The 23,209-nt window shown below is 37.1% G+C and overlaps 1 protein-coding gene across 43 annotated transcripts in view; it reads right to left on the reverse strand.

The window, feature by feature from the left end:
• NRCAM (neuronal cell adhesion molecule) overlaps positions 1 to 23,209 on the reverse strand; it is a 148,241-nt gene that overhangs the window by 93,500 nt on the left and 31,532 nt on the right. For 42 of the 43 annotated variants that reach the window (XM_033057158.2, XM_033057183.2, XM_033057174.2 and 39 more), the window contains exon 2: positions 8,410 to 8,505. The exons of the other annotated variant lie outside the window; for it this stretch is intronic. The gene's annotated coding sequence lies outside the window, so the exon portion shown is untranslated. The remainder of the gene's footprint in view (positions 1 to 8,409; positions 8,506 to 23,209) is intronic. 43 annotated transcript variants of the gene reach the window in all.

Here is a 23,209-nt window from a genome sequence, read left to right on the forward strand (position 1 = left end):
ATGAATGGTTGTTTTATGCTATTCCACACCATCATTCAATATATGGTTCTACTCCATAACCTTTACAACCAACTACTTGAAAGATATAAATGGGTGGAAGCATATCATCCTTCTGCAGTCTGCTGTTCTAGATGTGAAGGACTCAATTCCTTCCAAACCTGTGTGGCCTGAGAGCTGCCATTTCTCATGGTGGACTGGAGAAATCTGTCTGAACACACTTTAGCTAGTAGAAAGACCTGACAGCGGTAGGTTATTTAACATATACCCTACAGGGTTTAAATCTTCTTGCAACATTTTTTCTCTTTTTTTTGGCTGGAAAGCATCCACTCCTGCCAGCCAAAGACCCATTTCCCTTTGAAGTACTTCCTGGGAATTTAATTGCCCAGTAAATTGCCAACAAAACTTCCAAGGCATAGATCAGCTCTGAGATACTGCAGGGGAAACAGCCTGTAATTCATCTTTCCACAGTCAGTGAGGAGGGTAGAGCTGCCCTTCAGTCATAAAAATCAATATTTGACTGGATAAAATTTACTGAGCTAAATACAGCCATATACAAGAAGTAGAAGCTTGCACCATTCTAGGTGGAATCTGACATTCCACTGGAACAATACTTTTGAGAACTAAGATATTCACATAATTAGTGTCTAACTACATTGGCAATACAACTAAAAAGTTTCCTGTTTGAAAATGTGTCTTCTTAGAAATTAAAACTTGTGCAATAATTCAGCCCCCTTATACAGTTCTTCTGCTCTTGGCAGGTCCTCCAAATTGACTATTACCACACTTTTCAAGTCAGCAAGGTCCAAATGATGACACAACATAAGAAATACATTGGAGAAGAACATGAAGTTAGTAATTTTTTTTTTTAGTAACTGAAACAATTTTAGAGTCTCACATTCAACCCTTCTCAAAATAAATGCCAATAATGCAACAAAAAAGACACAAAATTCTCACAAGACAGGGAATATGGAGGTTAAACCAGGACCATTTTTTAAAATGAAAATTCCAAATAACTTCTGCAAAAAAATCTTAAAAGTGCTGACTTCATTACACAATACTGTAAACTATATAATTCGTGCAATTCTGGAAACTCTGTTACCTATCAGGAAAACGTAAAGTGAGGTAACACTGGGATGCCATAATGCCTAGCATAGTAGCATAGAATGAATAATCCATCTGGGGTTTGTTGTTTGGAAACAAATCCTCTACAAAAAAAACAAAAAGGGTTTATGCTGGACTACAGGCTGTTAATCACTAATGACACATTATATTATTAATATTTCAGTGAATATTCTTTGAATTTTCAATACAGAAAAATCAAGACCTGCACACACTAGATACTCAGGTCTGCTAATTGTGTAGGAATGCATTATCATGAAGGGTTAACTTTAATGGCATTATTTAATTTTTAATTTTAAAAAAGCTTTAAGAATCATAGTGAAGCTAAATTGTTATTATAAGCTTGGTCTGAGCTGCTTGCAGAAGCACATGTGATGCATATTTGGAGTGCACTAACACAGCTCCCTCAGTTCACAAAAACAAGCCAGAGATACTAGAGGTATCTCTCCATCCCTGCTGAGCCTCTGAATTGCAAACAGGCCAAATTCCTCAACTGAAGAAGCAAAGAGCCTCATGGAAGACTGTGCTGAGGTCAGGCACCAACCTCATCCTCCTCTGAAGACAACAGGGGTCACTGAGGTGACATACATACAGTGTCATGTTGGGAGCAGTGCAGGGCATAAAGAATAAATGCAGCTTGTACCTGGCTATTCTGAACAATTCTGCAAGTTTCAGAAGGTTTAAGTTTACTCAGAAGAAACTGAGGCTCTGAAATCATACATAATTCTGATCGCAGTGAAGGGACTGGTATTTTTTCCTAGCGATAGATTAACAAAACATAGTTCCAAATTTAAAGATTGCAGCAAAATCATGATTAAAGCCCATTCAGTGCAGCAATCACTATTATTTTCAGCAGTAAATTATGTACTTTCTATCCATTCTGTGACTTCCCCTAGTGTTACAATATGGTTCTGATATGGGAGAACTAACTGACACAGATATTTATCGGGTAATTAAGAGAAGGGAGAAGTTAGTTACAACACACTACGTGCCTTTATTCATTCTATCTAAAGCACGGATGTAGATTTGCCAGCATATTACATTTTTAGAAATAAATCCCCACATTCCAGATACCTCTCCATGTACTACCAATCTGTAACACTGATAAACATGAACATCTTGTTGCAGAAATGAACATGTAGCTAAATCAATAACACACAAATGACTCTGCTGTCTTAACACTTTTAGAATATTAATTCCTTGATAGAAATAGTACAAAATTAAAATTAAGAGCAACATTGTATCAGTTACTTAAATATTCATGTACATTTAGACATAATGCAGTCTTGCTGCAAAACACTAGAAAAATATTCAGATAACTAAAGGGTCATTTAGACTCCTCTGCAAAATCAGCCTTCAGCAAAGGCTGAAGCCCTCCAGATATTAAAAATGCACAACATTTGCCACCTTCATTACATCCATTACATTTTTCTGACACATAAATCAATCCAGATTATCCCATAATATTATATATGCTGATTCTATTTACTTTCATCTATAAATTTTAGATAAAAACAAGAAACTGCATATTTTTTTCCTTTATTATAGGCAGTAATAAAAAATAGTGATTTAAAACCCACTTGTGATTTAAAAAACAATTTATCCCTCTCCATGTTGAACTGTTACCCTTTGTCCATTATATTTTGCTGTAATCCCTTCCAGTGGTCTTTTCCTAAATGATTTTGTAATCTCATTTTTTGTGTCATACAGTATCCCAAGTTTTTCTGAAAATTCAATTACATCCTTTGTTTCAGTTTCTTCATTTACTATACGTTACTGAAATTGTGAATGCAAACTTATATGTTGGCAAAGAATTCTATTTAAAAAATCAGCATTTCGAAGCCTTCCATGGCAGATCCAGTAAAAATGATGAATTCTGGAATTTCAATACAGAAAGACTTGGCACCATGTTGCAGTCTTTTTCAGGACTATGTTTTATTGCCTGTTTTTCATGTTAACATACTCCAAAACATATTTAATAAACTTAGATGTAAGGCAAGTAAGTAAAATGTTTCCAAACAATATCTAAGTATTTTTACAAGTATTAAGTCTGGATGGCGTTCAGGCTTTTGTATACCCCTAATACCAATCCCTAAAGAAACAGAAGAAGGGGGATGTCAGAAAATACATAGCTGGACTTCAAGGTTCACCACAAAAAGCCAAGATGCAGTAGCCATAAACTACAGCAAAGAAAAGTTCAATCAGACTTAAATTAGAAAATTTCCCACGTTCAGCTGTTAAGGACATATGACATTGCCCAAGGAGACTGTAGAACCTCCACCCTTGGAGATTTCTGAAAGGGGCAAAACCCTGAATAATCTGCTCTGACTCTACAGTTTCCCTTGCTTTGAACAGGACGCTATACTGGATGACTTCCAGGTCTACTAGAAGACCTCAAAAACTAAGTTATTGTATTTTTCTACTTATTATATACTTGAAGTAACCTTACAGTCTTTAAAGATCAGGTTATGTACTTGCCTTACAGACTAGCTGCAATAAGTAAATGCATGTGTGCAAGTTGCACCTAAGCTGCACCTGAAGCATTATTTCATGGGGGGAAAAGTTATTGACAAAACTATATAAACCTCACTGTCTTCCTAAGTTCAGAAGGACTCAAGTCACAAGTGAAATTTATATGCACTCACATAAAAAGAAATTCTTCAATTGAAGCTTAAAAATTGTGTCAGATTTATAAATGTCACTGTTTCAATACCTCTCCTCTATTTTCCCTCCATGCTTCCTTATAAAACAAAAATATGCCCAGCTATTGAAGTATTAACTAAGAAAGAACTAGATGTAATCTAGCCTGTAATTAAAGTAGAATAAACTACAGGGAGTACTGTCAACTTGGGAAACTTGCTTTTGGTTGTTTTTCTAACTAGTGATGCACTCCGAAAATGTTTGATTGTATATTCAGAAGCATGTAACAGACTTCACAACATTTAAAATGCTTTTAATTGCTGCTGTTAGTGATCCAGAAAGTTTCAAATAAATAGAACTTGGTTTAATGTTTCTTTTCCTTACTATCCCTCCCTTTTTAACATTATGCTGAAAAAAAAAGTTATAAAATGTTTATGGCATCGGTGGTTGCATGCACAGTTACCACAGGAACAGACTGAAATTTGCAATGATGTAGGAGCATCACTTTTATCCTACATAAGTCATCACCCAAAATTCTTGTAAAATGGGCACGCATCAGTAGCTGAGAAATTCAGGATTATGTATTTTCCTTACATGCTGTCCTTTTTTAACATATTGAAAAAACACATAGCAAGACATTTAAAAAAGGAACAAATTATTAAAGAGGTCTATTTAATTTAATCTACATATGAGGAAATCAGATTATGAAGTGAAGAAAAAAACTAGGGAAGACCTAACATTTTATATGAATACTAAAATTATCCTAGACACCATACATTTACTATATTTGGGCAGGCTTCAGTAGAACTAGAGTAGAACACAGTGGCCTGTGATCCTTAAATGAGTTACACCTACTTCTGTTTAAACTCTTTTTAGCTGCAAACACATTTATGAAACACATTAGTTTATTAACAACAAATTAAAGCCTTGTGAGGTATTTTTAACATAAATAAATGCATATCTTTCCACAAATGAAAAGAGAAGAGTTCTCTTTCTAGACCCTTCCATTTTCCAATCTGTTGAAATTGTCTCTGTCTCTGTCATGTAAAATGATTACATTTTGATTATTGAATAAGAAACTCTCTTCATCCTTTCTTTGCTGATGCTAGGAAACAGATTATTGAAATATGCTTCTCTTTTCCAGACAATTTCTCTTATCAAGTTTCTTAAATTTAACTAGATGATATAACAGCCTTGTTAGAATGAGAGATTTTCCATGATAAAATTTTACAAAAAATAATGTAAACTTGAAAAATTTTACTTCTGTTATTATAAACAATTCCTCTGACTCCTACCAATTAAAAGTACCCTCTCTTCAATCTGTTAATCTTAAACAGCTGTGAGACACTGTGTCAAGCCTTTCCTTTTCTTTATTTTCCACTTCTCTCAGCAAGTTTTTTTTATTAGTAAGGACAGTGAGGAACATAAAGAGCTGCTGTATAAACAGTGTTGACAGTAGCTACCTGACTTCACACCTCTTAAATTTTTTTCAAATTTGCCTATGTTCAATAGCTCTTTTCACACTTTTAAATACACACCAACGAAAAAGCATTATTTTAGAAATACACATTCACGTCAGCTAAAGCAAAAGTGATAATATTGTTTTAAACAAACCTTGAACTGGGAAGACACTGATTTCCTGGGGCCACCCTGCCAGCAGCACCTGCTGGGACTGAGACACTGGGCAAAACAGACCAGCTAATAGCGGGCTCAGTGAGCGACAGGAGAGCAGCAGATGTTGTTTATATTGACTTTTACAAGGCTTTTTGATTGTCTCCCATCAATTCCCCACAGAAAACCTGATAAAGTACAGACTACAGAAACGGACAGTGAGATAGACTGAAATCTGGCTGAACTGCTGGGCTCAAAGGGCTGTGATCAGCATGAAGTCTAGCTAGAGAAAAGTCTGCTATGTACTCCAGGGATCAGTACTAGGGCCAGTTCCCTTTAACTAGCTCATTAGTGGCCTGGCTGATGGGATACAGCGCACTCTCAGCAAGTTTCCTGATGACATCGACTGGGAAGAGCAGCTCACAGACCAGCTGGTTGCACTGGCATTCAGAGGGACCTTGAAAAGCTCAGCCATAAACCAACAGGAATTTTATGAAGTTCAACAAAGGGAAATACAAAGTCCTGCACCTAGGGAGAAATAATTCTAAGCACCAGAATAGAATGAAGGATGATCAGCTGGAAAGAGACTTTGCAGAAAAACACCTAGGGGTGCTCGTGGACTCCAAGCAGGAGCATAAACCAGCAGTGTACCCTTGCAGCAGGGAAGGCCAAAAGCATCTTGTGCTGCATTAGGAAAATATGTGGTCAGCCAGTCAAGATGAAGATCATTCTGCTCCACTCAGCACTGCTGAGACATGCCTGAAGGGCTGTGTCCACTCACGGGCTGCCCAGTACAAGCAAGCATATGCATCCCAGAATGCAGTCCAGTGTAGGACTGCCAAGGCAATTAAGGGATTGGAGCATCTGACATGGTGAGCCTGAAAGCACTGAGACTCCAACCTGGAGAAGGCTCCAAGAGATCTTATCAGTGTGTATAATACCTGAGGGGAACAGGGGTGAACAACACTTCTCAGTGGTGCCCAGCAACAGGGTAAAAGGCAATGGGCACAAACTAAAACAATAAATTCAACTAAGCAAAAGAAAGCCCTTTTCTACTCTATAATTGTTCAACAGCTGTCCAAGCAGCAAGCTGTTTTACTGGATCAGAGCAGGTATTGGACTAGACAATCTCCAGACACCCTTTCTAACCAATATCCTATGGTTCTTTGTGGAAGAAACAAAAGGAAGGAAAATTCATCTAAGTAATATAGACTGTCGGCTTAATGTCAATTGTTTTCTATGCACACACCAAGTCTTCAATAACATTTGCCTGTGTCTGACTTCATTATACGAAAGCAAGTTGTTTATTTGACTTAGGAAAAGCCTCATTGTGCAGATACAACAAAAGAAGTTCTTTTTCTCTCCCATGTTTTTCTGATGCCCAAGCCTGTAGGTCTAAACAGCATGAGAACCACCTAATATAGAGATTAGGGCAATGTATTTGTTTTCATCAGTCAAATAATTCACCTTATTGTCTATTGAAAAGTCCATTTGTATCAGCAAACTTCTGTCACTTTAATGAATTTCTGTGTGTCTTCTCCAGCCAGTACTCAAGCAGTAAAGCTAGTTTAACCAAAGCAGGGCAATGGGAAATCCTCCTTCTCCTTTGATAAAGCCTTTTCTCTCACATGAAAGTATTGACAGTTTTGTTTCACAACTGTAGGAAAAATGAGAGGAACCAAGAGAACGTCACAGAGAAAAGCTAGAACATCTCATTCATGAAGAGCAGGCACCTGTGCACTGACCCAATTAGGCACTCAAACACTTGTCACTTTGGAGCTGGCTGGTTGTCACTCATCCAATTAGCTCCAGGGGATGTATTGTGTGGTGGCATTCCCTGACAGGAGAACTGGAGCAATGGAGGCGATGAAGGCACAGCGATAGGGTGCCAGGATCCTGGTGAGTGAGAGAGCCAGTAGCAAAGCCAAAGAACTTCAGAGCTTCCTTAACTTGTTTACCATCCAAAAAGCCTTTCAGAGTCTTCAATGGTCTTTTTTTTTTTTTTTTTCAGAGCAGTCCAGTTTAAAAACCTTACAGTAACAGTTCTCTTTATCCAATAATGCATTTAACTCCTGAGTGACCAACACAAGAACCGTTTCAGAAGAAGTAAAAAACAAACAAGCAAACAAAATCCCTTCATTGCAGGGAGAAATACACTAAATGTTACTTTCAGTAACACTGCCAGCAAATAATTCAGAAGTCAAAATGCTTCAGTGACTATCTCCTCCCTATTCTGTATTAAACATATTCCTGATGCTTTCAGATGCTCTGCTTGACCACATCAGTAAGAGACAAAACGCTTTACAACCATCCACACCTAGGTACTGCAAAAGATAGACAAGATCTGCTCTACTAAACTACATACAATACTGCATTCAAGCTCCGCAAATCAGATTTCGTGTTTTAAAAAAAATCAGATACTAAACTATTGACTATGGCCAAGGACTATTCAGCAGCTACTACTCACTTCAAGTAAAGCTGTCTCTTTTCTTATGCTGAGAGAGTTATGCAATGCAAACACAAGAGCAGGGAGGAGTTCAAGGGGGATTGGCAAAAAGGTATAAGGACCTAAACTATTTGAGCAAAGATTTTAGAATGTCCCCATCACTAAATGGGTGGTCTATGCTAGAAGAAAATACTTCCAATTTTTTGGTACATATATCACGTTCTAAGTCCAGACTCACTATATCACTAGTCGACTTGCCCCAACACCTGTTCTCTCCAGAAAAGAACATCAGAGATGATTAAGGCTACCTGCAATTATGTGAAACTATGAAATATTTTTAGCTGCTTTTCTAGCTAACATATTTTGATATGCCCTTCAGTTAAAATCTGAGCTGAAATTTAAAAAAAAAACACATAAATCAGAGACTCTTAACTCAAACAGACATGAAAATGCAGGTATATGCATAAAATTTTATATGACTATCCTCAATAATAAAAGCTAAATTGAAAGGCAGAAACTTAAGAGATAGAAAATCAATGCCAGTAAGTTTGGGGTTTTTTCCCCTGAAAATTTAGAGGGAAAAAATGTCTTACCTTTGGACAAATAACTTCTGAGAAAGCTGGTCTCTCTCTTTACTTTTCCTCCTTTTCTTATCTCCTGTATGATAGGTCTTTATGTTACTGCCTTGCCTGAAAAAATAACATACAACCTGAAGTATTTATAGAGGCAAATAATTACATTCACTCTTCAACTACAACAAATACTTCATACATGTCTTGCTAAAGTTGCAATACTAAATTCAATTAAGTCAACTGAAATGGTATTGTAATAGTAACTAAATAATACATGTTGGGCCAAAGAAAAAACAAGAAGCATTAGAGAGAAAAGCAGCTCCCTAGGTTTCAAAGTTGTGTTTTCCATTTAGCTCTCCAAAACAGCCACTTACATCAGATCAAACTAGAGCAACCACAGTTTATCCAGGTTCACTGCACCATTAGTTATAACCAGGCAGTGTTTCACAATGCTCGAGCAAGACAATCAGGAAGCCTAACCACTTCTTTCCAGTGTTCAGTAACCCAACTTAAGGCACACTGGGTACCTCAGGACTAAACACTTCAGTGTTTTCTGTGCTACAGGTGCCCAAAATTCTAAAGATATCCACTGGAAGAGGTGGTAGCAGCTGGCACCAGGCCTCTGTTGCAGGAAAATTTTTGGTCCCAGACAGCACTTGCCCAGAAAGAGAGGGCTGTGACTTAAGGGAAATCTGTAATTCATCTTAACTCCCACTTGCTAGGAGAATATCCTAAATTCCAGTGGAAGGATGGGACTCACATCCCCCATTCCCCTCCTCCCCCAATTTAAAAGCACGAAACAAAGAAAGACAAGACAGCAGGAGAGGTTTGTTTTGAATTCAGATGCTACCTTCTTCATTTATTGACAAGAATTCTGCAGTCAGCTCCTCTCATCTCTTACTTTCTGCTACTTTAACCTATTTTAAACACATTCAATGTTTGGTTGAGAGCAAGTTGCCTATCTTTCCATGGTAGTGCATATGAGGAGTTGAACTTTCAAGTAAGCAAGGTTTAAGAAGGGCCAGGAATTTTGAAAGTGAGCCTCAAAATCTTTCTGAGGACTTATAGTCTTTTAGCTTTAACATGTTGCTCATCTGCAAACTCAGCTATGCTTGCCACAATATGCAGTCCTTATGTCAGTGAACTGCAGTGAACAGATTAGCATCACTGCAGCACCTGTTATTTTGTGTCCCATACATAAAAGTACATACATTTTATTTGTAGAAAAGTAAAGTTCCTTGCTTTCTCTTAACTGCAGATTGGTGCTGTTTTGTAAACTAAGCCAAGAGAGTCTGCAACATCTCAGCTTACAATGGTGATACGGGAAGATCAGTTTAATTTCTCATCAAGTTGATAATTCAATCATACAATTTTTTTCCATATGCTTTAAAAGCTTTTTTTATAGTTAGATTGGCCTGCCAATTGGCCAAACCTGAACTGTTGACTAGAACTCTCTTGTAGCTATTTATTTCAGTAACAAGCAACACTTCCCGTAAATTGATTTTCATCACGTTCTTCCAAAACAACTTGTTGTTCTTACATAATAAAACATTGGAAACAACACAGCATCTTTGTAACATCAGGAATTTTGGCATACATATATAATTTATTTCACTGGGGCAAAATTCTCCTAGAAGATTCACTTCATTGCCTTAATCTTTATTCAGGCACTCAAATCACTTCCAACCCCCTGCCTCTATATTCAGCTGGAAAAGCTGCTTGCAAACCAGCAGGACCTTGATGAGCCAAAGTCAACACAGAACTTGCATTCAGCAGTGCTACATGTGTGCAGCTCCTAATTGACCACAGCACAGTCTGACACTGATCACACAGACCCCATCAGACCAAGGTACCAGCTGCACCCACCCTGCCATTCACGCGGCTTCCCGGCTGGTTCAGCCCCCAGCAAACTGCCTCCAAGACAAAACCTGAGTGTGCTTTAGGGAACGCTCCAGCCTGAAGAATCCTTCCAAACAACAGCATGGGTAAGACTGCCTTAAGTTTTGATTCTCTGCTCCTGACAGCCCTGCAATTCTCATATGTTCCAGGCACTGCATCCTCATTTGCAGCCTCTGCCTGCCTCCATGGAACCCACTGGAGCAGACCCCAGGATTGACAGTATAAGCCTGTAACATCATGACTTTGATGGGCTGCAACACAGCTCCCACTATCTGAACTAAAAGGCACCAGCTACTAATCAGGGTTGCAGGAACACCACAGCACTCAGACCATACTCAGATTATGGCCAGCCTTCTTTTTTAAGAAACTCATTTTCTAAAGCATCAGAACGCAGATGTAGCCCAGCCCTTGCCAACCAGCCTACCTTGATGACAGGTATTTGTCCCCACATTCTTGTTTTTGCCATTTAAGAACATCTGTAGCCTCAAAGGCTTTGTTTAAAAGTTAGGCATGTTCTGAAACACAGGGATGACTTGTATAAGACCTCATATAAGCAGAAAACTGCAGCTCTGTTGACACCATGGGTAATCTTTTCAAGACTTCTAAGATCCACTAAAAGAAGGGGAAAAACTGAGTAGGAAATAAAAATCAAGGAGGAGGGTAAAAATGATGGTTCTAAAACAAGTCCATCGATTAGATGAAACATGTTTTTAAATTTATGAGATATATCTGGGGTCATATAATTTGCTTATATGACCTAGTATAACTAGCATATTGTGGAAAAGTAAAGCACACTTCTTAATTTTCCACACCTGACATTGTGCTTACTGCACACTTATTTGTTCAGATATTCATGAAATAATTACAATTTACATAGTATTGTTGCTTTTCTTGTAAAAGTGTTGACAGACTTCAGGGAAAATAAATTTAGAAAAAAAAATACATAGATTCCCACAGGTAGCTATGAAAAAAGTTCAAATGTGAAAAATCCAAAATATTAAAAATCCATTTTTTATTTCATAATCTGGTTGGCTAAATTGTTTTACATAAAATGCACTCAAAAATATTCTTTAAAATGTCAAGACACTTTAATTTTTAATGTAACCTTAAAAAGCAATAGTGAGACAATATGCAGCTTTCTCATAAAATTAATAATGTGTCTAAATACACATATATATATAATTCAGTTTCTGTTTACGGTACTGTGCAAAGTTTTTTAATATCAAAATTTTCTTTGTGATATTTAATGTATTGAAGCTCAGTTTTATGCAATCCAGTACTGCAGAGCTCCATTGTTCAGCCTTGTGTAATTTCTTCTTCTTTCAGAACTAAGGATTAATCAGGAGCTCTCAGAAAACGAGAAACCACCCTGGTTGGTTGATGAGGGCAATGATCCATCTTGCTGTCATATCTATCTTATTTCTGGGTGTGCCCAACTCCCCAGATGACTCTGCCGAAGTAATAATGAAAAAACAATATACTGGAAATACAACAAAAGTAGCTTTTTATTTTTTTTTATTTCTGATACACACAACATCATGAAAACACTTCCTAGAGTGGGTAGTCCAGCCTAGATTATATTAACATCCATAAGAACAATGCCCAAATTTCATTCATATTATACTAATCAAAACAGAATACAGATTTCATCTGATCTTCATTATGTTGCAAACATGCAAATATGTCATGCCCTTTTTTAATGGATACAAATTATAACTCCATTCCTGTGATTCCTAGACTATTAATCAAAGCTGAATGTTTCAGTAAGCTACATATTTAGGTTTATTCTTCTGTTCAAAGTCATAACCTGAAATTTGTCATGATACTTCATTCCACTAAACCAGACTAAATAATACTAAGGTGCATAAATCTCAATAATTTGAGTGACTGGGAAGTACCAGGATAGAAAAGGGAACTCGGCCATTACCTTGTGCAGGTAGCTATACAGCTGTCTTGGTCCTCTTCCTTTTTTGGTGGGTTACTTTTTCCTTTCTTCCCCTTAGTAAGTGGTAAGAATGTGTATCATGCTCCCCTTCATGTTGCAAACTTGACAAAACTGGAGCTAAGCCCTGCTGTTGCTGGCCTGTGTGCAGGGGCACGTACAAGAGGGGCCGTTTCCAGCCGCCTGTCGCTTTGTCCTCGGCCCTCCCAAGCTTCTGTATGATCAGCACAGGCTTTGTGGCCATACAATAGGGGTTAAACATTTCCCTGTATTTACAGAAAAGCAGAGCTAAATCTGCTTAGCTGCACGAACCTTTTAATAAAATTACACTCACGCTATTAGAACATTTTTCTGTTAGTTTGGATTTTTAAGAGTAATTAAAAATTTAAAAACCAAAATATATACATATATAGGCTTTTTCATTATATGTAGTGCATTAAAAATGCAATCAACATTAAGATTTTCATCCTGTTCTTATATTATCCACACAATTTCCTTCCAAGCAGCTATATGTGTCTTGCCTATTTACTTAGAGACGCAGTTTCATTTCTCCTTTATATTCTACTTGATGACCTGCCAGTGGGACAATCCCCTATCTCCAACAGTGTCTTTAAGATACAGATCACTGCAAAAACTAAAATCTGTACTCAGTGGTAAAATTCCAGAGTAAGAAAATTAAAATGTACTGAGAAATAAAGGAAAACATTTTAAAGAATCAAATGTGCTTACCCACAGTCCTAAAGACACCAGTTTCATACACCACCTGAGCCTCTGGACCACATTTCCTTTCCACGGAACTGCCTCGAAGCAACACTGGTACAGAAAACTAACTTTTTTTTTTTCAATTCCTAAAGAAAGAAACCCTATTTTAATTTTTTTTTGTTTTGTTTCATTGACTTTTTTTTGTTGGTTTTGGTTTGGTTTTTTATTTTTATTTGTGTCGGGGGGGGGTTTTGTTTGGGTTAAGTTAAAGCTTTTCTAACTTTAAGAGAATCTTAAAGCATCTTTTTATAGGTAGCAGGATGAATTCTGTCAGCCTCTATCAGCACCGAAACCAGTTCAGAACAATAATTTCATCTGGTTCTTTTGAAACCTATTCCATTTTCAAGTCTTTTTTCAAGTCTTCATTTCTCAGAATAATGTTTTTCCTCACAAAAGCATGAGCTAGACTTACGAATCGACTTCAAAGCAGATTGCCAGGGAGGTTCAGTAACCACTGCATCCACCTGAACTCTTAAACTTGCCAAAATAGAACCAGAATATCCTAATTTGAGCTCTCACTTCACATAGATGTCTTGATTCTAGAGCTGCAAACACTTAGCTGAGAAGGATAAAAAAAAGAGGTTAATTACCATTACAGGTCATTAATTTTTTAATGAGGAAATTTATCACCAAACAATATAGTGTTGATTAGGCAAAACCTCTGCCATTCAGTTACTAATCTTTAACTGCACATTTACAGCTTTACATTCAAACAGCAACAGCAGACATGAAACTGTAAATAAGAAGCTACTTACCATGCCACAAATGTGGCACAGCATTAATCTGCTATTTTTACTTAGTAACATTTAATTCTTGGAAAAGCTCAGTTCTCAAAATAGCTATTTTCATTATTTTAATCATTCCTTCCAAAATGAAGTCCCAGAAGAAAATTATTTGGGTAATGCAGTGACTTAGCTATTTGCTCCCCTTTGCCTTTGACAGCATGTTATATCAAGAAATCAGCTCATATATAACTGATTGACCAGAGTTTTGGTGTTTAACAAGGTTTAAGCAGAAATTGTCCTCTGAATTTTAGAGCTGAATGAAGGAGGGGCAGGGCTCATTTTGTCATCTGATTGACCAAGCCTAATCACAATTATTTCTGCACACTGCTTCACTACAGCTGTAGATCCATTAAACACTAAATGCTCCAGAGGCACATTCCCCTTCAGCTTCCCACTGTGACTTCCACTTTTCAGACAGTAGCTACTCAGTGGGCTACTCAAAACATTCAAGAAATGGAGGTGCTATATTTAATGGGCAGCTCAAAACCCATAGCAAAATCTGTCACTTGAATGTTAGGATAGCAGCTATCATAATAAAACAGGTTCTTTGTAGTGGAGACTTAAAAAGAAGCCTTTGATACGGTTCCCTTGCTTCCCAATACATTTTTATCAGGAGAAGGTTTTCAGTCACAATAGCTGCTTTTTTCTTCAACAGAAATAGTCATGTCTGCCTCTGAAAACGTTCACTGAGATAGGCAGAGGTTTTTTTTGTAATCATAATATTACCCTTGGGTTTTTTTTCTTTTTGTTTTGTTGTTTTGGTTTTTTCTAAGTCTTAGTAGCATTTTAGCCTCAGGACACCTTAAAATAATATCACCATTAGAAATCACTTAGTGCACAATTTACATATTAACAAAACTATTTTTTGACCTCTTGAACTGTTTAAGCAAAAAAAAACCTGATGTGCACATACAGCACATGATTCCTTACTTTGAGATCTGCTTGTTAAAAAAAGATAAAAAACAGATTCTGAGAAATATCTAGGAACTGTCAGATGACACTAATGTTTCATCCATCTTTTTTTCCACACATTTTTTGGCTTTCCTTTCCAAACATCTTCAACTCGTTCCAGACATATGATAATACTCAAGAAAAGGAACAAATCATTTATGCTTTCTGAGGTCAAAGTCATATTCCCTTCAAAATTCAGTTAGTGCAGTACTCATCTGAGACCTTCAAGCAGCTGAAGAGCTGATCTCATGTGGAGTTCAACCCCAGACACTGAACCCTGGTAGGTTGGACTGGGCAAACACATATGGGATCTGTAACTCTAGAAATGAAGCATTGCTCACAATTTCCCAGGAATGAGGCAAAGGAAGACCCAAAATAAAAGCTGCTCATGCAGTTGGGTTAGGACAATGAAGAAGATCAAAGGCTCACAATCATAGTACAATAATTAAATGGGCTGCCTCTTCTACCTGTCTCTTTGCACACTGAATGTCTTAAAAGCTTCTGTATGCCTAACAACTACAACTGAAGTCATGTCAATATTATACTTTTTAGCGTACAGACTTAAGTATTGAAATGTACACCATTAAATCTTCTGGCATGTCCACACGACCAAGATGGTATTTCAATTTGATGATTACACTAGCACAGAGATTAGGCATGCTGGATCATATTACTACTACTACTACTGTTTATTTGACAAGCAAGAGGCAAAATGTTTCCATTTCCTACATGAGACTTAAAGAAATACATAGCCTTGCTTTAGCTTTGCTCCTTGTACATGTTTTGATAGATTCATCTTCTCTTTGCCATGTTTTTGCATACACAAACCTGGGGGTTTTTTTGTTTGCGTTTTTGTTTTTTTTTTGTTTGTTTGTTTGTTTGTTTTAATTTTCCAGCTTGAATTTCTATACTTTACCCGTCAGATTTCCAGCAATCAAAATTTTATGTGCAAAAATTTCGAGTTTCTTTATGAAAAATGCATTTATGATTGTGGAGTCTGAAAATACTTTAAAGTGGAGATGGCAATCAAATAGACAGTTCCACAGGGATAACAAGATACACTGTCACCTGCATATCCTTATCCCAAAAAGTCAACCCAAGTACTTGGGTTGGGAGGTGAATTTTAAAGAGTATCTAATAAGGCAAGTGATATTGCAAAGCAAAAATTGTGAAGAGCAGAATCCTCCAAGGATTATAGAATTTATTTGTTTGCTGTAGATCTTCATCCTAACAACTTCTACTGGTTTTAAACCACTGCCACTGAAATTTCATGGACATACTTTAATTAAACCCATTGCTGTTGCTCTCTCAGTAATCATTTATTCCTTTTTTTTTTTCCTTCCTACAAACAACAGGATGCTCTATACAGGAACATAGCCAGTTACTTCTTGCCAGTCACCAACATATTATGGTAGGGAAATCAGGTTAAGTAATTTTTAACTAGACCAGAATAACACTTCTTTGTTCCAAAACAATTTTAGCATGTATATCCCTGATCACAATTCTTAGACTTTTGTCTCCTTTCTACATTTTCCTGAAGTTCTTTGTACCAGCCAAAGCAGACTATCTGCCAGCTACAGAAAATCCCTTCTCACACACTCTGGGGATGCAGACTCATACAGGTTCCATTTCTCTTAATCCTTTACAGGGAGAGCCTTTGTTCAGAGACGTAAGGCACATAAGCTGTTTATCACACTGAGAAGTTGCCAAGGAGTGTGAGATTTCCCCGGAGTGATTCCAGCACAGCTGACTGAGAAGAGTCCTCTTCAAGTAACTCAAGGTTCATTCACTTTATTATTTTACCAGCACATCCAGTTAAGTATTGTACACAGGCTTTCTTTATGTTTTCATGTTACTTTTTAATGAGGAAGCTCCATAATAAGATTCACAGCATTAACTTTAATTATACTAAGATTTTCTCTAGTACTGTTCTCCATCCCTTTTCATAGTGGAACAAATGCTTTTCCCTTCCTCTTTGTGAACAATGAGTGTCCTTGACTACTGGATGCCTAAAGCCATTTAAATATACAGAAACACAGTGTTAGCGTAGACAAATGTGCACTTCCCAACCTCAGGATGAGGAGATTTATCAGCAGCTAGAAAACCAATTGCAGCTTCAGGAACAAAATAGATCTGCTGGTGCTGCAGTGCCTGTAGCTAACTAGAAGTTACTGAAACTAAAGACATCAAGTGCACAGCCAAAATGAATTCACATCAACTACATATTAAAAAAAAAACCAACCAAAATCAAGCCTTGGCAGGAAAAGGAAGAGGATAAAAGGAAGATGACAGCTACAAAATGAGGTTACAATCTTGATACTGTGAACAAAAAAAACCAAACCAACCAAACAGGAACACAAAACAAAAAGCACCATTCAAAAGATCATTCAAACAAAAAATCAATTCAAACAAAAGATCAGGCAAACAAAAAATCCCAAGACGACAAAAATCAAGATTTTGTCCATTCTCAAGGGAAGGAGAAAATTTAATGAAATTAAGTCTTCTTTGGACGGAGAAATCTTTTTGGGATGCTTCAGCTGCCCAGGAGTTTTCTTTTTCATGGTAAGGCACATGTTGAATATACATGTGATATATGTGCTATACCTGAGCCTGCAAGATCGAAAGAGAATCTGGCTGGAATGGAAGCCACATTCAGCTGTTGATGTTCCTCTGTCTACCCTCATCTACCACCACACATAGAAACATCCAAATTATCACTGCCTTAAAGTTTACTTGAATGCTCTCTAGCTACCATTCTTTCTTTGTATAATTGTAATAGATTTTAGAAGCTGTCTGCTTGAATTGTGTCAATAACTTGACCGACAACTTGAAACTAAGTTTAGCCACCTGAAACTCCTTAAGGGCTGTTTTCAGTAAATACACACAGAGCATGTCAAGCATACAAAAGAAACTGGGCTCCTCTAAGCAGACAGCTATAATTTTCTTTTAAATAACAGCAAGAGGAATGTGGTGAGTGCTGCAGCACTTTCTCCTTTACACTGAGCAGCACTGGCTGTGGCTCACCCAGTCTTCAACACTTTGCCCCTAAGTGGAAGAGCTTATTTAGAGAGACAGGGAAGACAATTTCTCCTCCTTGCAGATCACATCTGAGGAAGGTATTGAAGTAAAAAAAAAAAAAAAAAGACTCTTCTACCCCTTTGTCCTTGCTATCCAAAGATTCTAAAACACAATGGATAGGGATTTTCCTCAGAAACAAACCATGGGGGCTTGCATTTACTTAGCAAAAAGGTACATTTTATCTCAAGTCTCTCCTCCAGCAGTCAAGGCTGTTTGTTGGAAAAGGCACAAATATGTAATAATTCTTCCAGTAAGTTTCAAATATAAGATCTTCATTCAAAAAAACCATCACTCAGCAGTAAAGCAGTCTTAATAAATAAAACAGATGGAGGCATCTCCTGACCTCCTGATTGTTTACCAGTTGCTGTGCCCCATCTCTTCCCAGTGCCCACTGCTGGACCCAGAGGGGGCCCTCGAGGCACCACTGCAGTGCACAGCTGGAGCAGAGGGAAGGGAAGGGAAGGGAAGGGAAGGGAAGGGAAGGGAAGGGAAGGGAAGGGAAGGGAAGGGAAGGGAAGGGAAGGGAAGGGAAGGGAAGGGAAGGGAAGGGAAGGGAAGGGAAGGGAAGGGAAGGGAAGGGAAGGGAAGGGAAGGGAAGGGAAGGGAAGGGAAGGGAAGGGAAGGGAAGGGAAGGGAAGGGAAGGGAAGGGAAGGGAAGGGAAGGGAAGGGAAGGGAAGGGAAGGGAAGGGAAGGGAAGGGAAGGGAAGGGAAGGGAAGGGAAGGGAAGGGAAGGGAAGGGAAGGGAAGGGAAGGGAAGGGAAGGGAAGGGAAGGGAAGGGAAGGGAAGGGAAGGGAAGGGAAGGGAAGGGAAGGGAAGGGAAGGGAAGGGTTAAAAACTGTGCAGCTACACACGATATCTGTGTGAACATGCGTACCCACACTGGGCATAATTGCTGTAGCATAGAAGCCCCCATTTTAACAAATTTGACCATTTTCAAAAGGGCAAAGTTGCACATGTCTGCATTTCTGGGTTTCATCTTCCACAAACTTTCACGTTTAACCTGGTTTCTATTTCTGAGAACTAAATTATGAACATCTATCTCAAAAACATGCAGTAAATTGCTTTCAGGCTTAAATTCTTAAATATTGCATGTTTTTCTCTATGGCAGAGCCCTTTTATACTACACAATTAAGACTTCAATGTCTCAATTTAAAAAAAATTGTCAATCTTCTGATAGGCAAATTAATTTTCATGACTACTGATCTAGAACGAATTTCAATCATTCAATCTTTTGACAGGGAAATTAATTTTCATGACTATTGATCTAGAATGAATTTCAACTATTGAACTAGATATTAAAAAATAAAAAATTACTCAAAGACTTGAAACCATTCCTTGATGCAGTCCAGTCAGAACTATATTTGATTTTAAATACATTTGAATAATTCGGCATTACTTATGGAAACAGGACATTTGATATTTTTCTTTGTAATTATATTTGTGATTTCAAAGTATTGTCTCTAGAAGTGCCATTCACATCTTCACAAAGACCACATCATTAATATTCTGTAAGTTGCCAAATGCTTTAGTGTAGCTACTAACTGCTGAATTTGGGTTGTATGCATGGAATAAGTATTTCGTTTTTATAGCAGCCACTGCAAAAACATTAAGCAGGCGCCACAGAAGCATAATAGATTTTTCACCTCTGCAACAACAAAAAAATGAATTATTTGTATTTGCTTTAAAGATAGTAAAACCACATGGCAACAGAGATGAACTAAGCAATAAAATCACACATTCAAAAGACAGTTTCAGCAAGAAAACACACTATGCAAATACTGGCAGTGGAGGAAGAAAGTAGCACATTGTATACAGTAACCAAAAAGACCGAAAGAGAAGGGTAGGATTAATGTAGAAATAAAGTAATTATTAAATATTAGAGTATGGAATTTTATTAAAATAATTAACATCATATTCATTATAGCCAAATTACCACACATCCAAACTCACAGCAGGTCCAAGTTTTAATCTGCATGCATTGCATGATTTTGCCTTCTCTGCAGTAAGAGATTAAATATTCACACACACATATAGAAACTGGCTTTATCACTGCTTAAAAACCCCCGAAGAAGTTGCACCCTTTATAGTTTTTCCTTACTTCACACATCTGTCAAATGACTTCCTACAGGCTTTAAAAAAAGAAAAAAAAAAAACACCAAAAAACCCACAGCTAGAAATCTCTACAAGAACCTGAACTTTGCAGAAGCCTGTTTTGCAGTTATCAAACAACCTGATACCTGATGAGCAGCAGATGCACCTCTCCTTTTTTAGCAGCTTAGACATCAAAGGTATTTGGAATCATTTCTGTACATAAGAGGTTGCTGTAGTTGCCAACTATCCAGTTCAGTTATTTACTGACTGCCTTTTGTGCAGCAAACCTGGTTTGTAACAGCCAGAACTGCTGCACAGACACAACTGGAGCAGCTGGAAAAATGGCACAGCTGTAACTCTAGCAGCTGTGACACCAGCAGGTACAGTTATGTTAGTTATGTTAGATTACCTCCTGAGGCCATGTAGTCCCTCTGCAATAACACAGTTCCTCCTTTCATTAGGACTGTATGACACAAGTCTAAAGGTATCAAATTATTTTACTTTCTGATTGTAGGAGGAGGAATATAATTTACATATAATTTCTATATTTAAATACAATCCATTTAAAGCACTTCTTTGCTTACCAAATTTATGCCATACATAGAATTGCAAAACAGCTACCTGTTTTACAAACTCAGTGGAAATCTCCATCCGTAGGACAGGTTTTACTTATACAAGAGCCTGCAGCTCTGTTTTCCAAATTGCTATGCCCAGGAAACTAAAGCACTTCCAGCAGGTGCTTGAGGTAAATGTGTTGTATCCTCCTCCTAAAGTACAGATAGCACATGCACCGAACAAATGCAGCCTCATGCCTCAAAGGGTGATGAGCTTAAAACATACATAGTAATCAAATGTGAACTCAGAAAGTAAAGGGGTTTTTAGGGGGTTCTAAGGCCATGACTAAAATTGATGCTGTTTTATCCAGTATACTTATATTAGTCACTATTTTGGCACAAAAAGAAAAATCATGGTATAGAAGGGATCTGTGAATACCCCATCAAAGCCTGAACATCCACTCATCACATGGTCTCCTAATTTACTTCTCTCTCAGTACCACCTCTCCATATTAAGAAAACCCCCAGTTCCAATGAGCTACACTTCATCCCAACAGTCTTCAAGTATTTCCCTAACTACACTACTTACTGAAAAAAATCAGACTTCTAACTTTAATCTTACCTGATTATTTTAGTTACACCATTATGGTCTATGGATATCTGTACATTATTAATCCTTCCTGAAAGCATGATGATAGAGATGTTACCTCACTTTTAAACTAGAAATATATTGGCTCAGGATCTGTGATGGGTGAAATGTCAGCTTATGACAAACCCAAGTCTTACTGAAATTCTGCAAAATACATTTGGAAATTACCTAAGCAAACACAGCCTATTTAAAATGAAAATTTAGCCTCAAAACACTGAAAACATTTCTTTTTCATCTTAAATAAGAGACTATTCAAGTGCGCCTCCTGACTTGGTAAATAAGATTTTAGCACTTCTATTTTACGAACAGAAATAAAAATCTGTTTTCAGATTTATTTTTTTATTTTGCTAAGCTTTGGGGGGGTGTTTGAAAATATACTTAAACCTAAAATTAACCAGTTAACATATTACGTAATTATTTTCGCTAATATTTCATTTTCCTTTAAAGAACAGTAAGGTTTAGTAGGATGTACATAAAACTGATAAATACCTAAAGGATGATTATAGAAAAGCAAAGATTGGAGACTTGAAGACATATCAAAGATAAGTCTTCTTTACTTGATTTACCATCAAGTAAATAAAATAAAAAGCATATTTTATTCTGCTGTTGCTGTAGAACTGTTTTCCAATTGCCAATCAGATTGTTTTTATTTTCTGCAGTTGCCACAGCGTCCTAGTCTGTCCAGGATGACCCATCAGAACAGCCAGCAGTGGTATATGACTACAGTTCCCCCTTATCAGAAAAGGAAAAACACTTGGGCAAGGACTACAAGCATCAAACAACTTTAAAAACATACTTTTACTCTCAAAACACCACAAATAGCAAAAGAGTAAGTGCATGCTATTTACAAAGCCAAATTCAAGATGGGAACTGGAATTCAAACAGGTTAAAGGAAAAAAACCCAGCAAACAAATAGCATAAGAAAAAAATAGGTACTGCAGGTTCTTTAAAAGGATTTACAGGTATATATTGTTTGAGGTTAACTCTGAGTGCTACCAACTGACTTTGAAGCACTAAGGTAGTTTCAAAACACACAGCAAGTTAAATCTGTGGCATTATTAACATTTAATGTTGTTTTGACTTTAAATACTGACAAGATGTCTATTTTAACAAAATTAAAAATTCATTAAAGAACTCTTTTGAGATAGAGATTCAGGTTTAAAACATGGAGTACAAAACTTTCAGCTTCCACTTCCTGAGGACATTTGAAGAATTGTGTCTTCACGCCAATTACAACACTATCAACTTGATGATGGTATCTGCATTATAAAAAAATAAAATCAGAAGTAAAAATCAAAACCTATTTTGAAAAAGAAATCTTCCTAAAATAAAAATGGCTTTTGATAAATTAAGAATGTCATTCTGATTTTATGTTTAAACTGAATGAGAACTTATCACACTGAAGCCAAATGCTAAGGATAGTTCTGTAAAAAGAATTCACTTTTCTGCCAGCCTTACAAAGGCATGACATCCTCCATGTAACCTGATAAATTATCTTGAACTTGGTTTAATTTAGGTGGCAAACAGCAGAGTAACAGAACCTGTCAGCTAAAGAAAAGAGATAGTCCCTCATCCCTTCTGTGTTAATACAGTAGCTAATAAAATTCAGATGTCCACAAATAAAGCGAAGTAAAAGAACCTGCACTTTTTTGGAAAATTAAAGCTTAAAAAAAAATCTTTTTAATATAGATTTAAATGTAGGATTGTTCTACAGAGAATTCTACAAGCTGCAAATCACTACTTAACATGACACAGTCAAGTTGGTTGCTCTCTGTTGAGAGCTGAAATTACTCAGGTTTACAGAGCAGATGATATGCACCAGTATGACAATCATACAAGCTTGAGAAGACAAGAAATTTTGGTGATGACAAGATCACAGTAAGAGATACTAGTTCTTCACTGTGTTCTGTACAGGCCTCCCAGACTTACCTGGTTCTGGTTTTTGTCTTTCTCACTCTGCAGATACCAGGACTCTGTACCCTCTCCCCAGCCCAATCCTCCTGATCCCAGTTCCCAATCCAATTTGAATTTCAATGTTACAAGTAAATGCCAGCAGTGGTCAGAATCTTCACATACAAATCACGTCCCCTTTTTTAGCAAACACTGTA

Source organism: Catharus ustulatus, chromosome 4, assembly GCF_009819885.2.
Source record: "Catharus ustulatus isolate bCatUst1 chromosome 4, bCatUst1.pri.v2, whole genome shotgun sequence".
Lineage (NCBI taxonomy): Eukaryota > Metazoa > Chordata > Aves > Passeriformes > Turdidae > Catharus > Catharus ustulatus.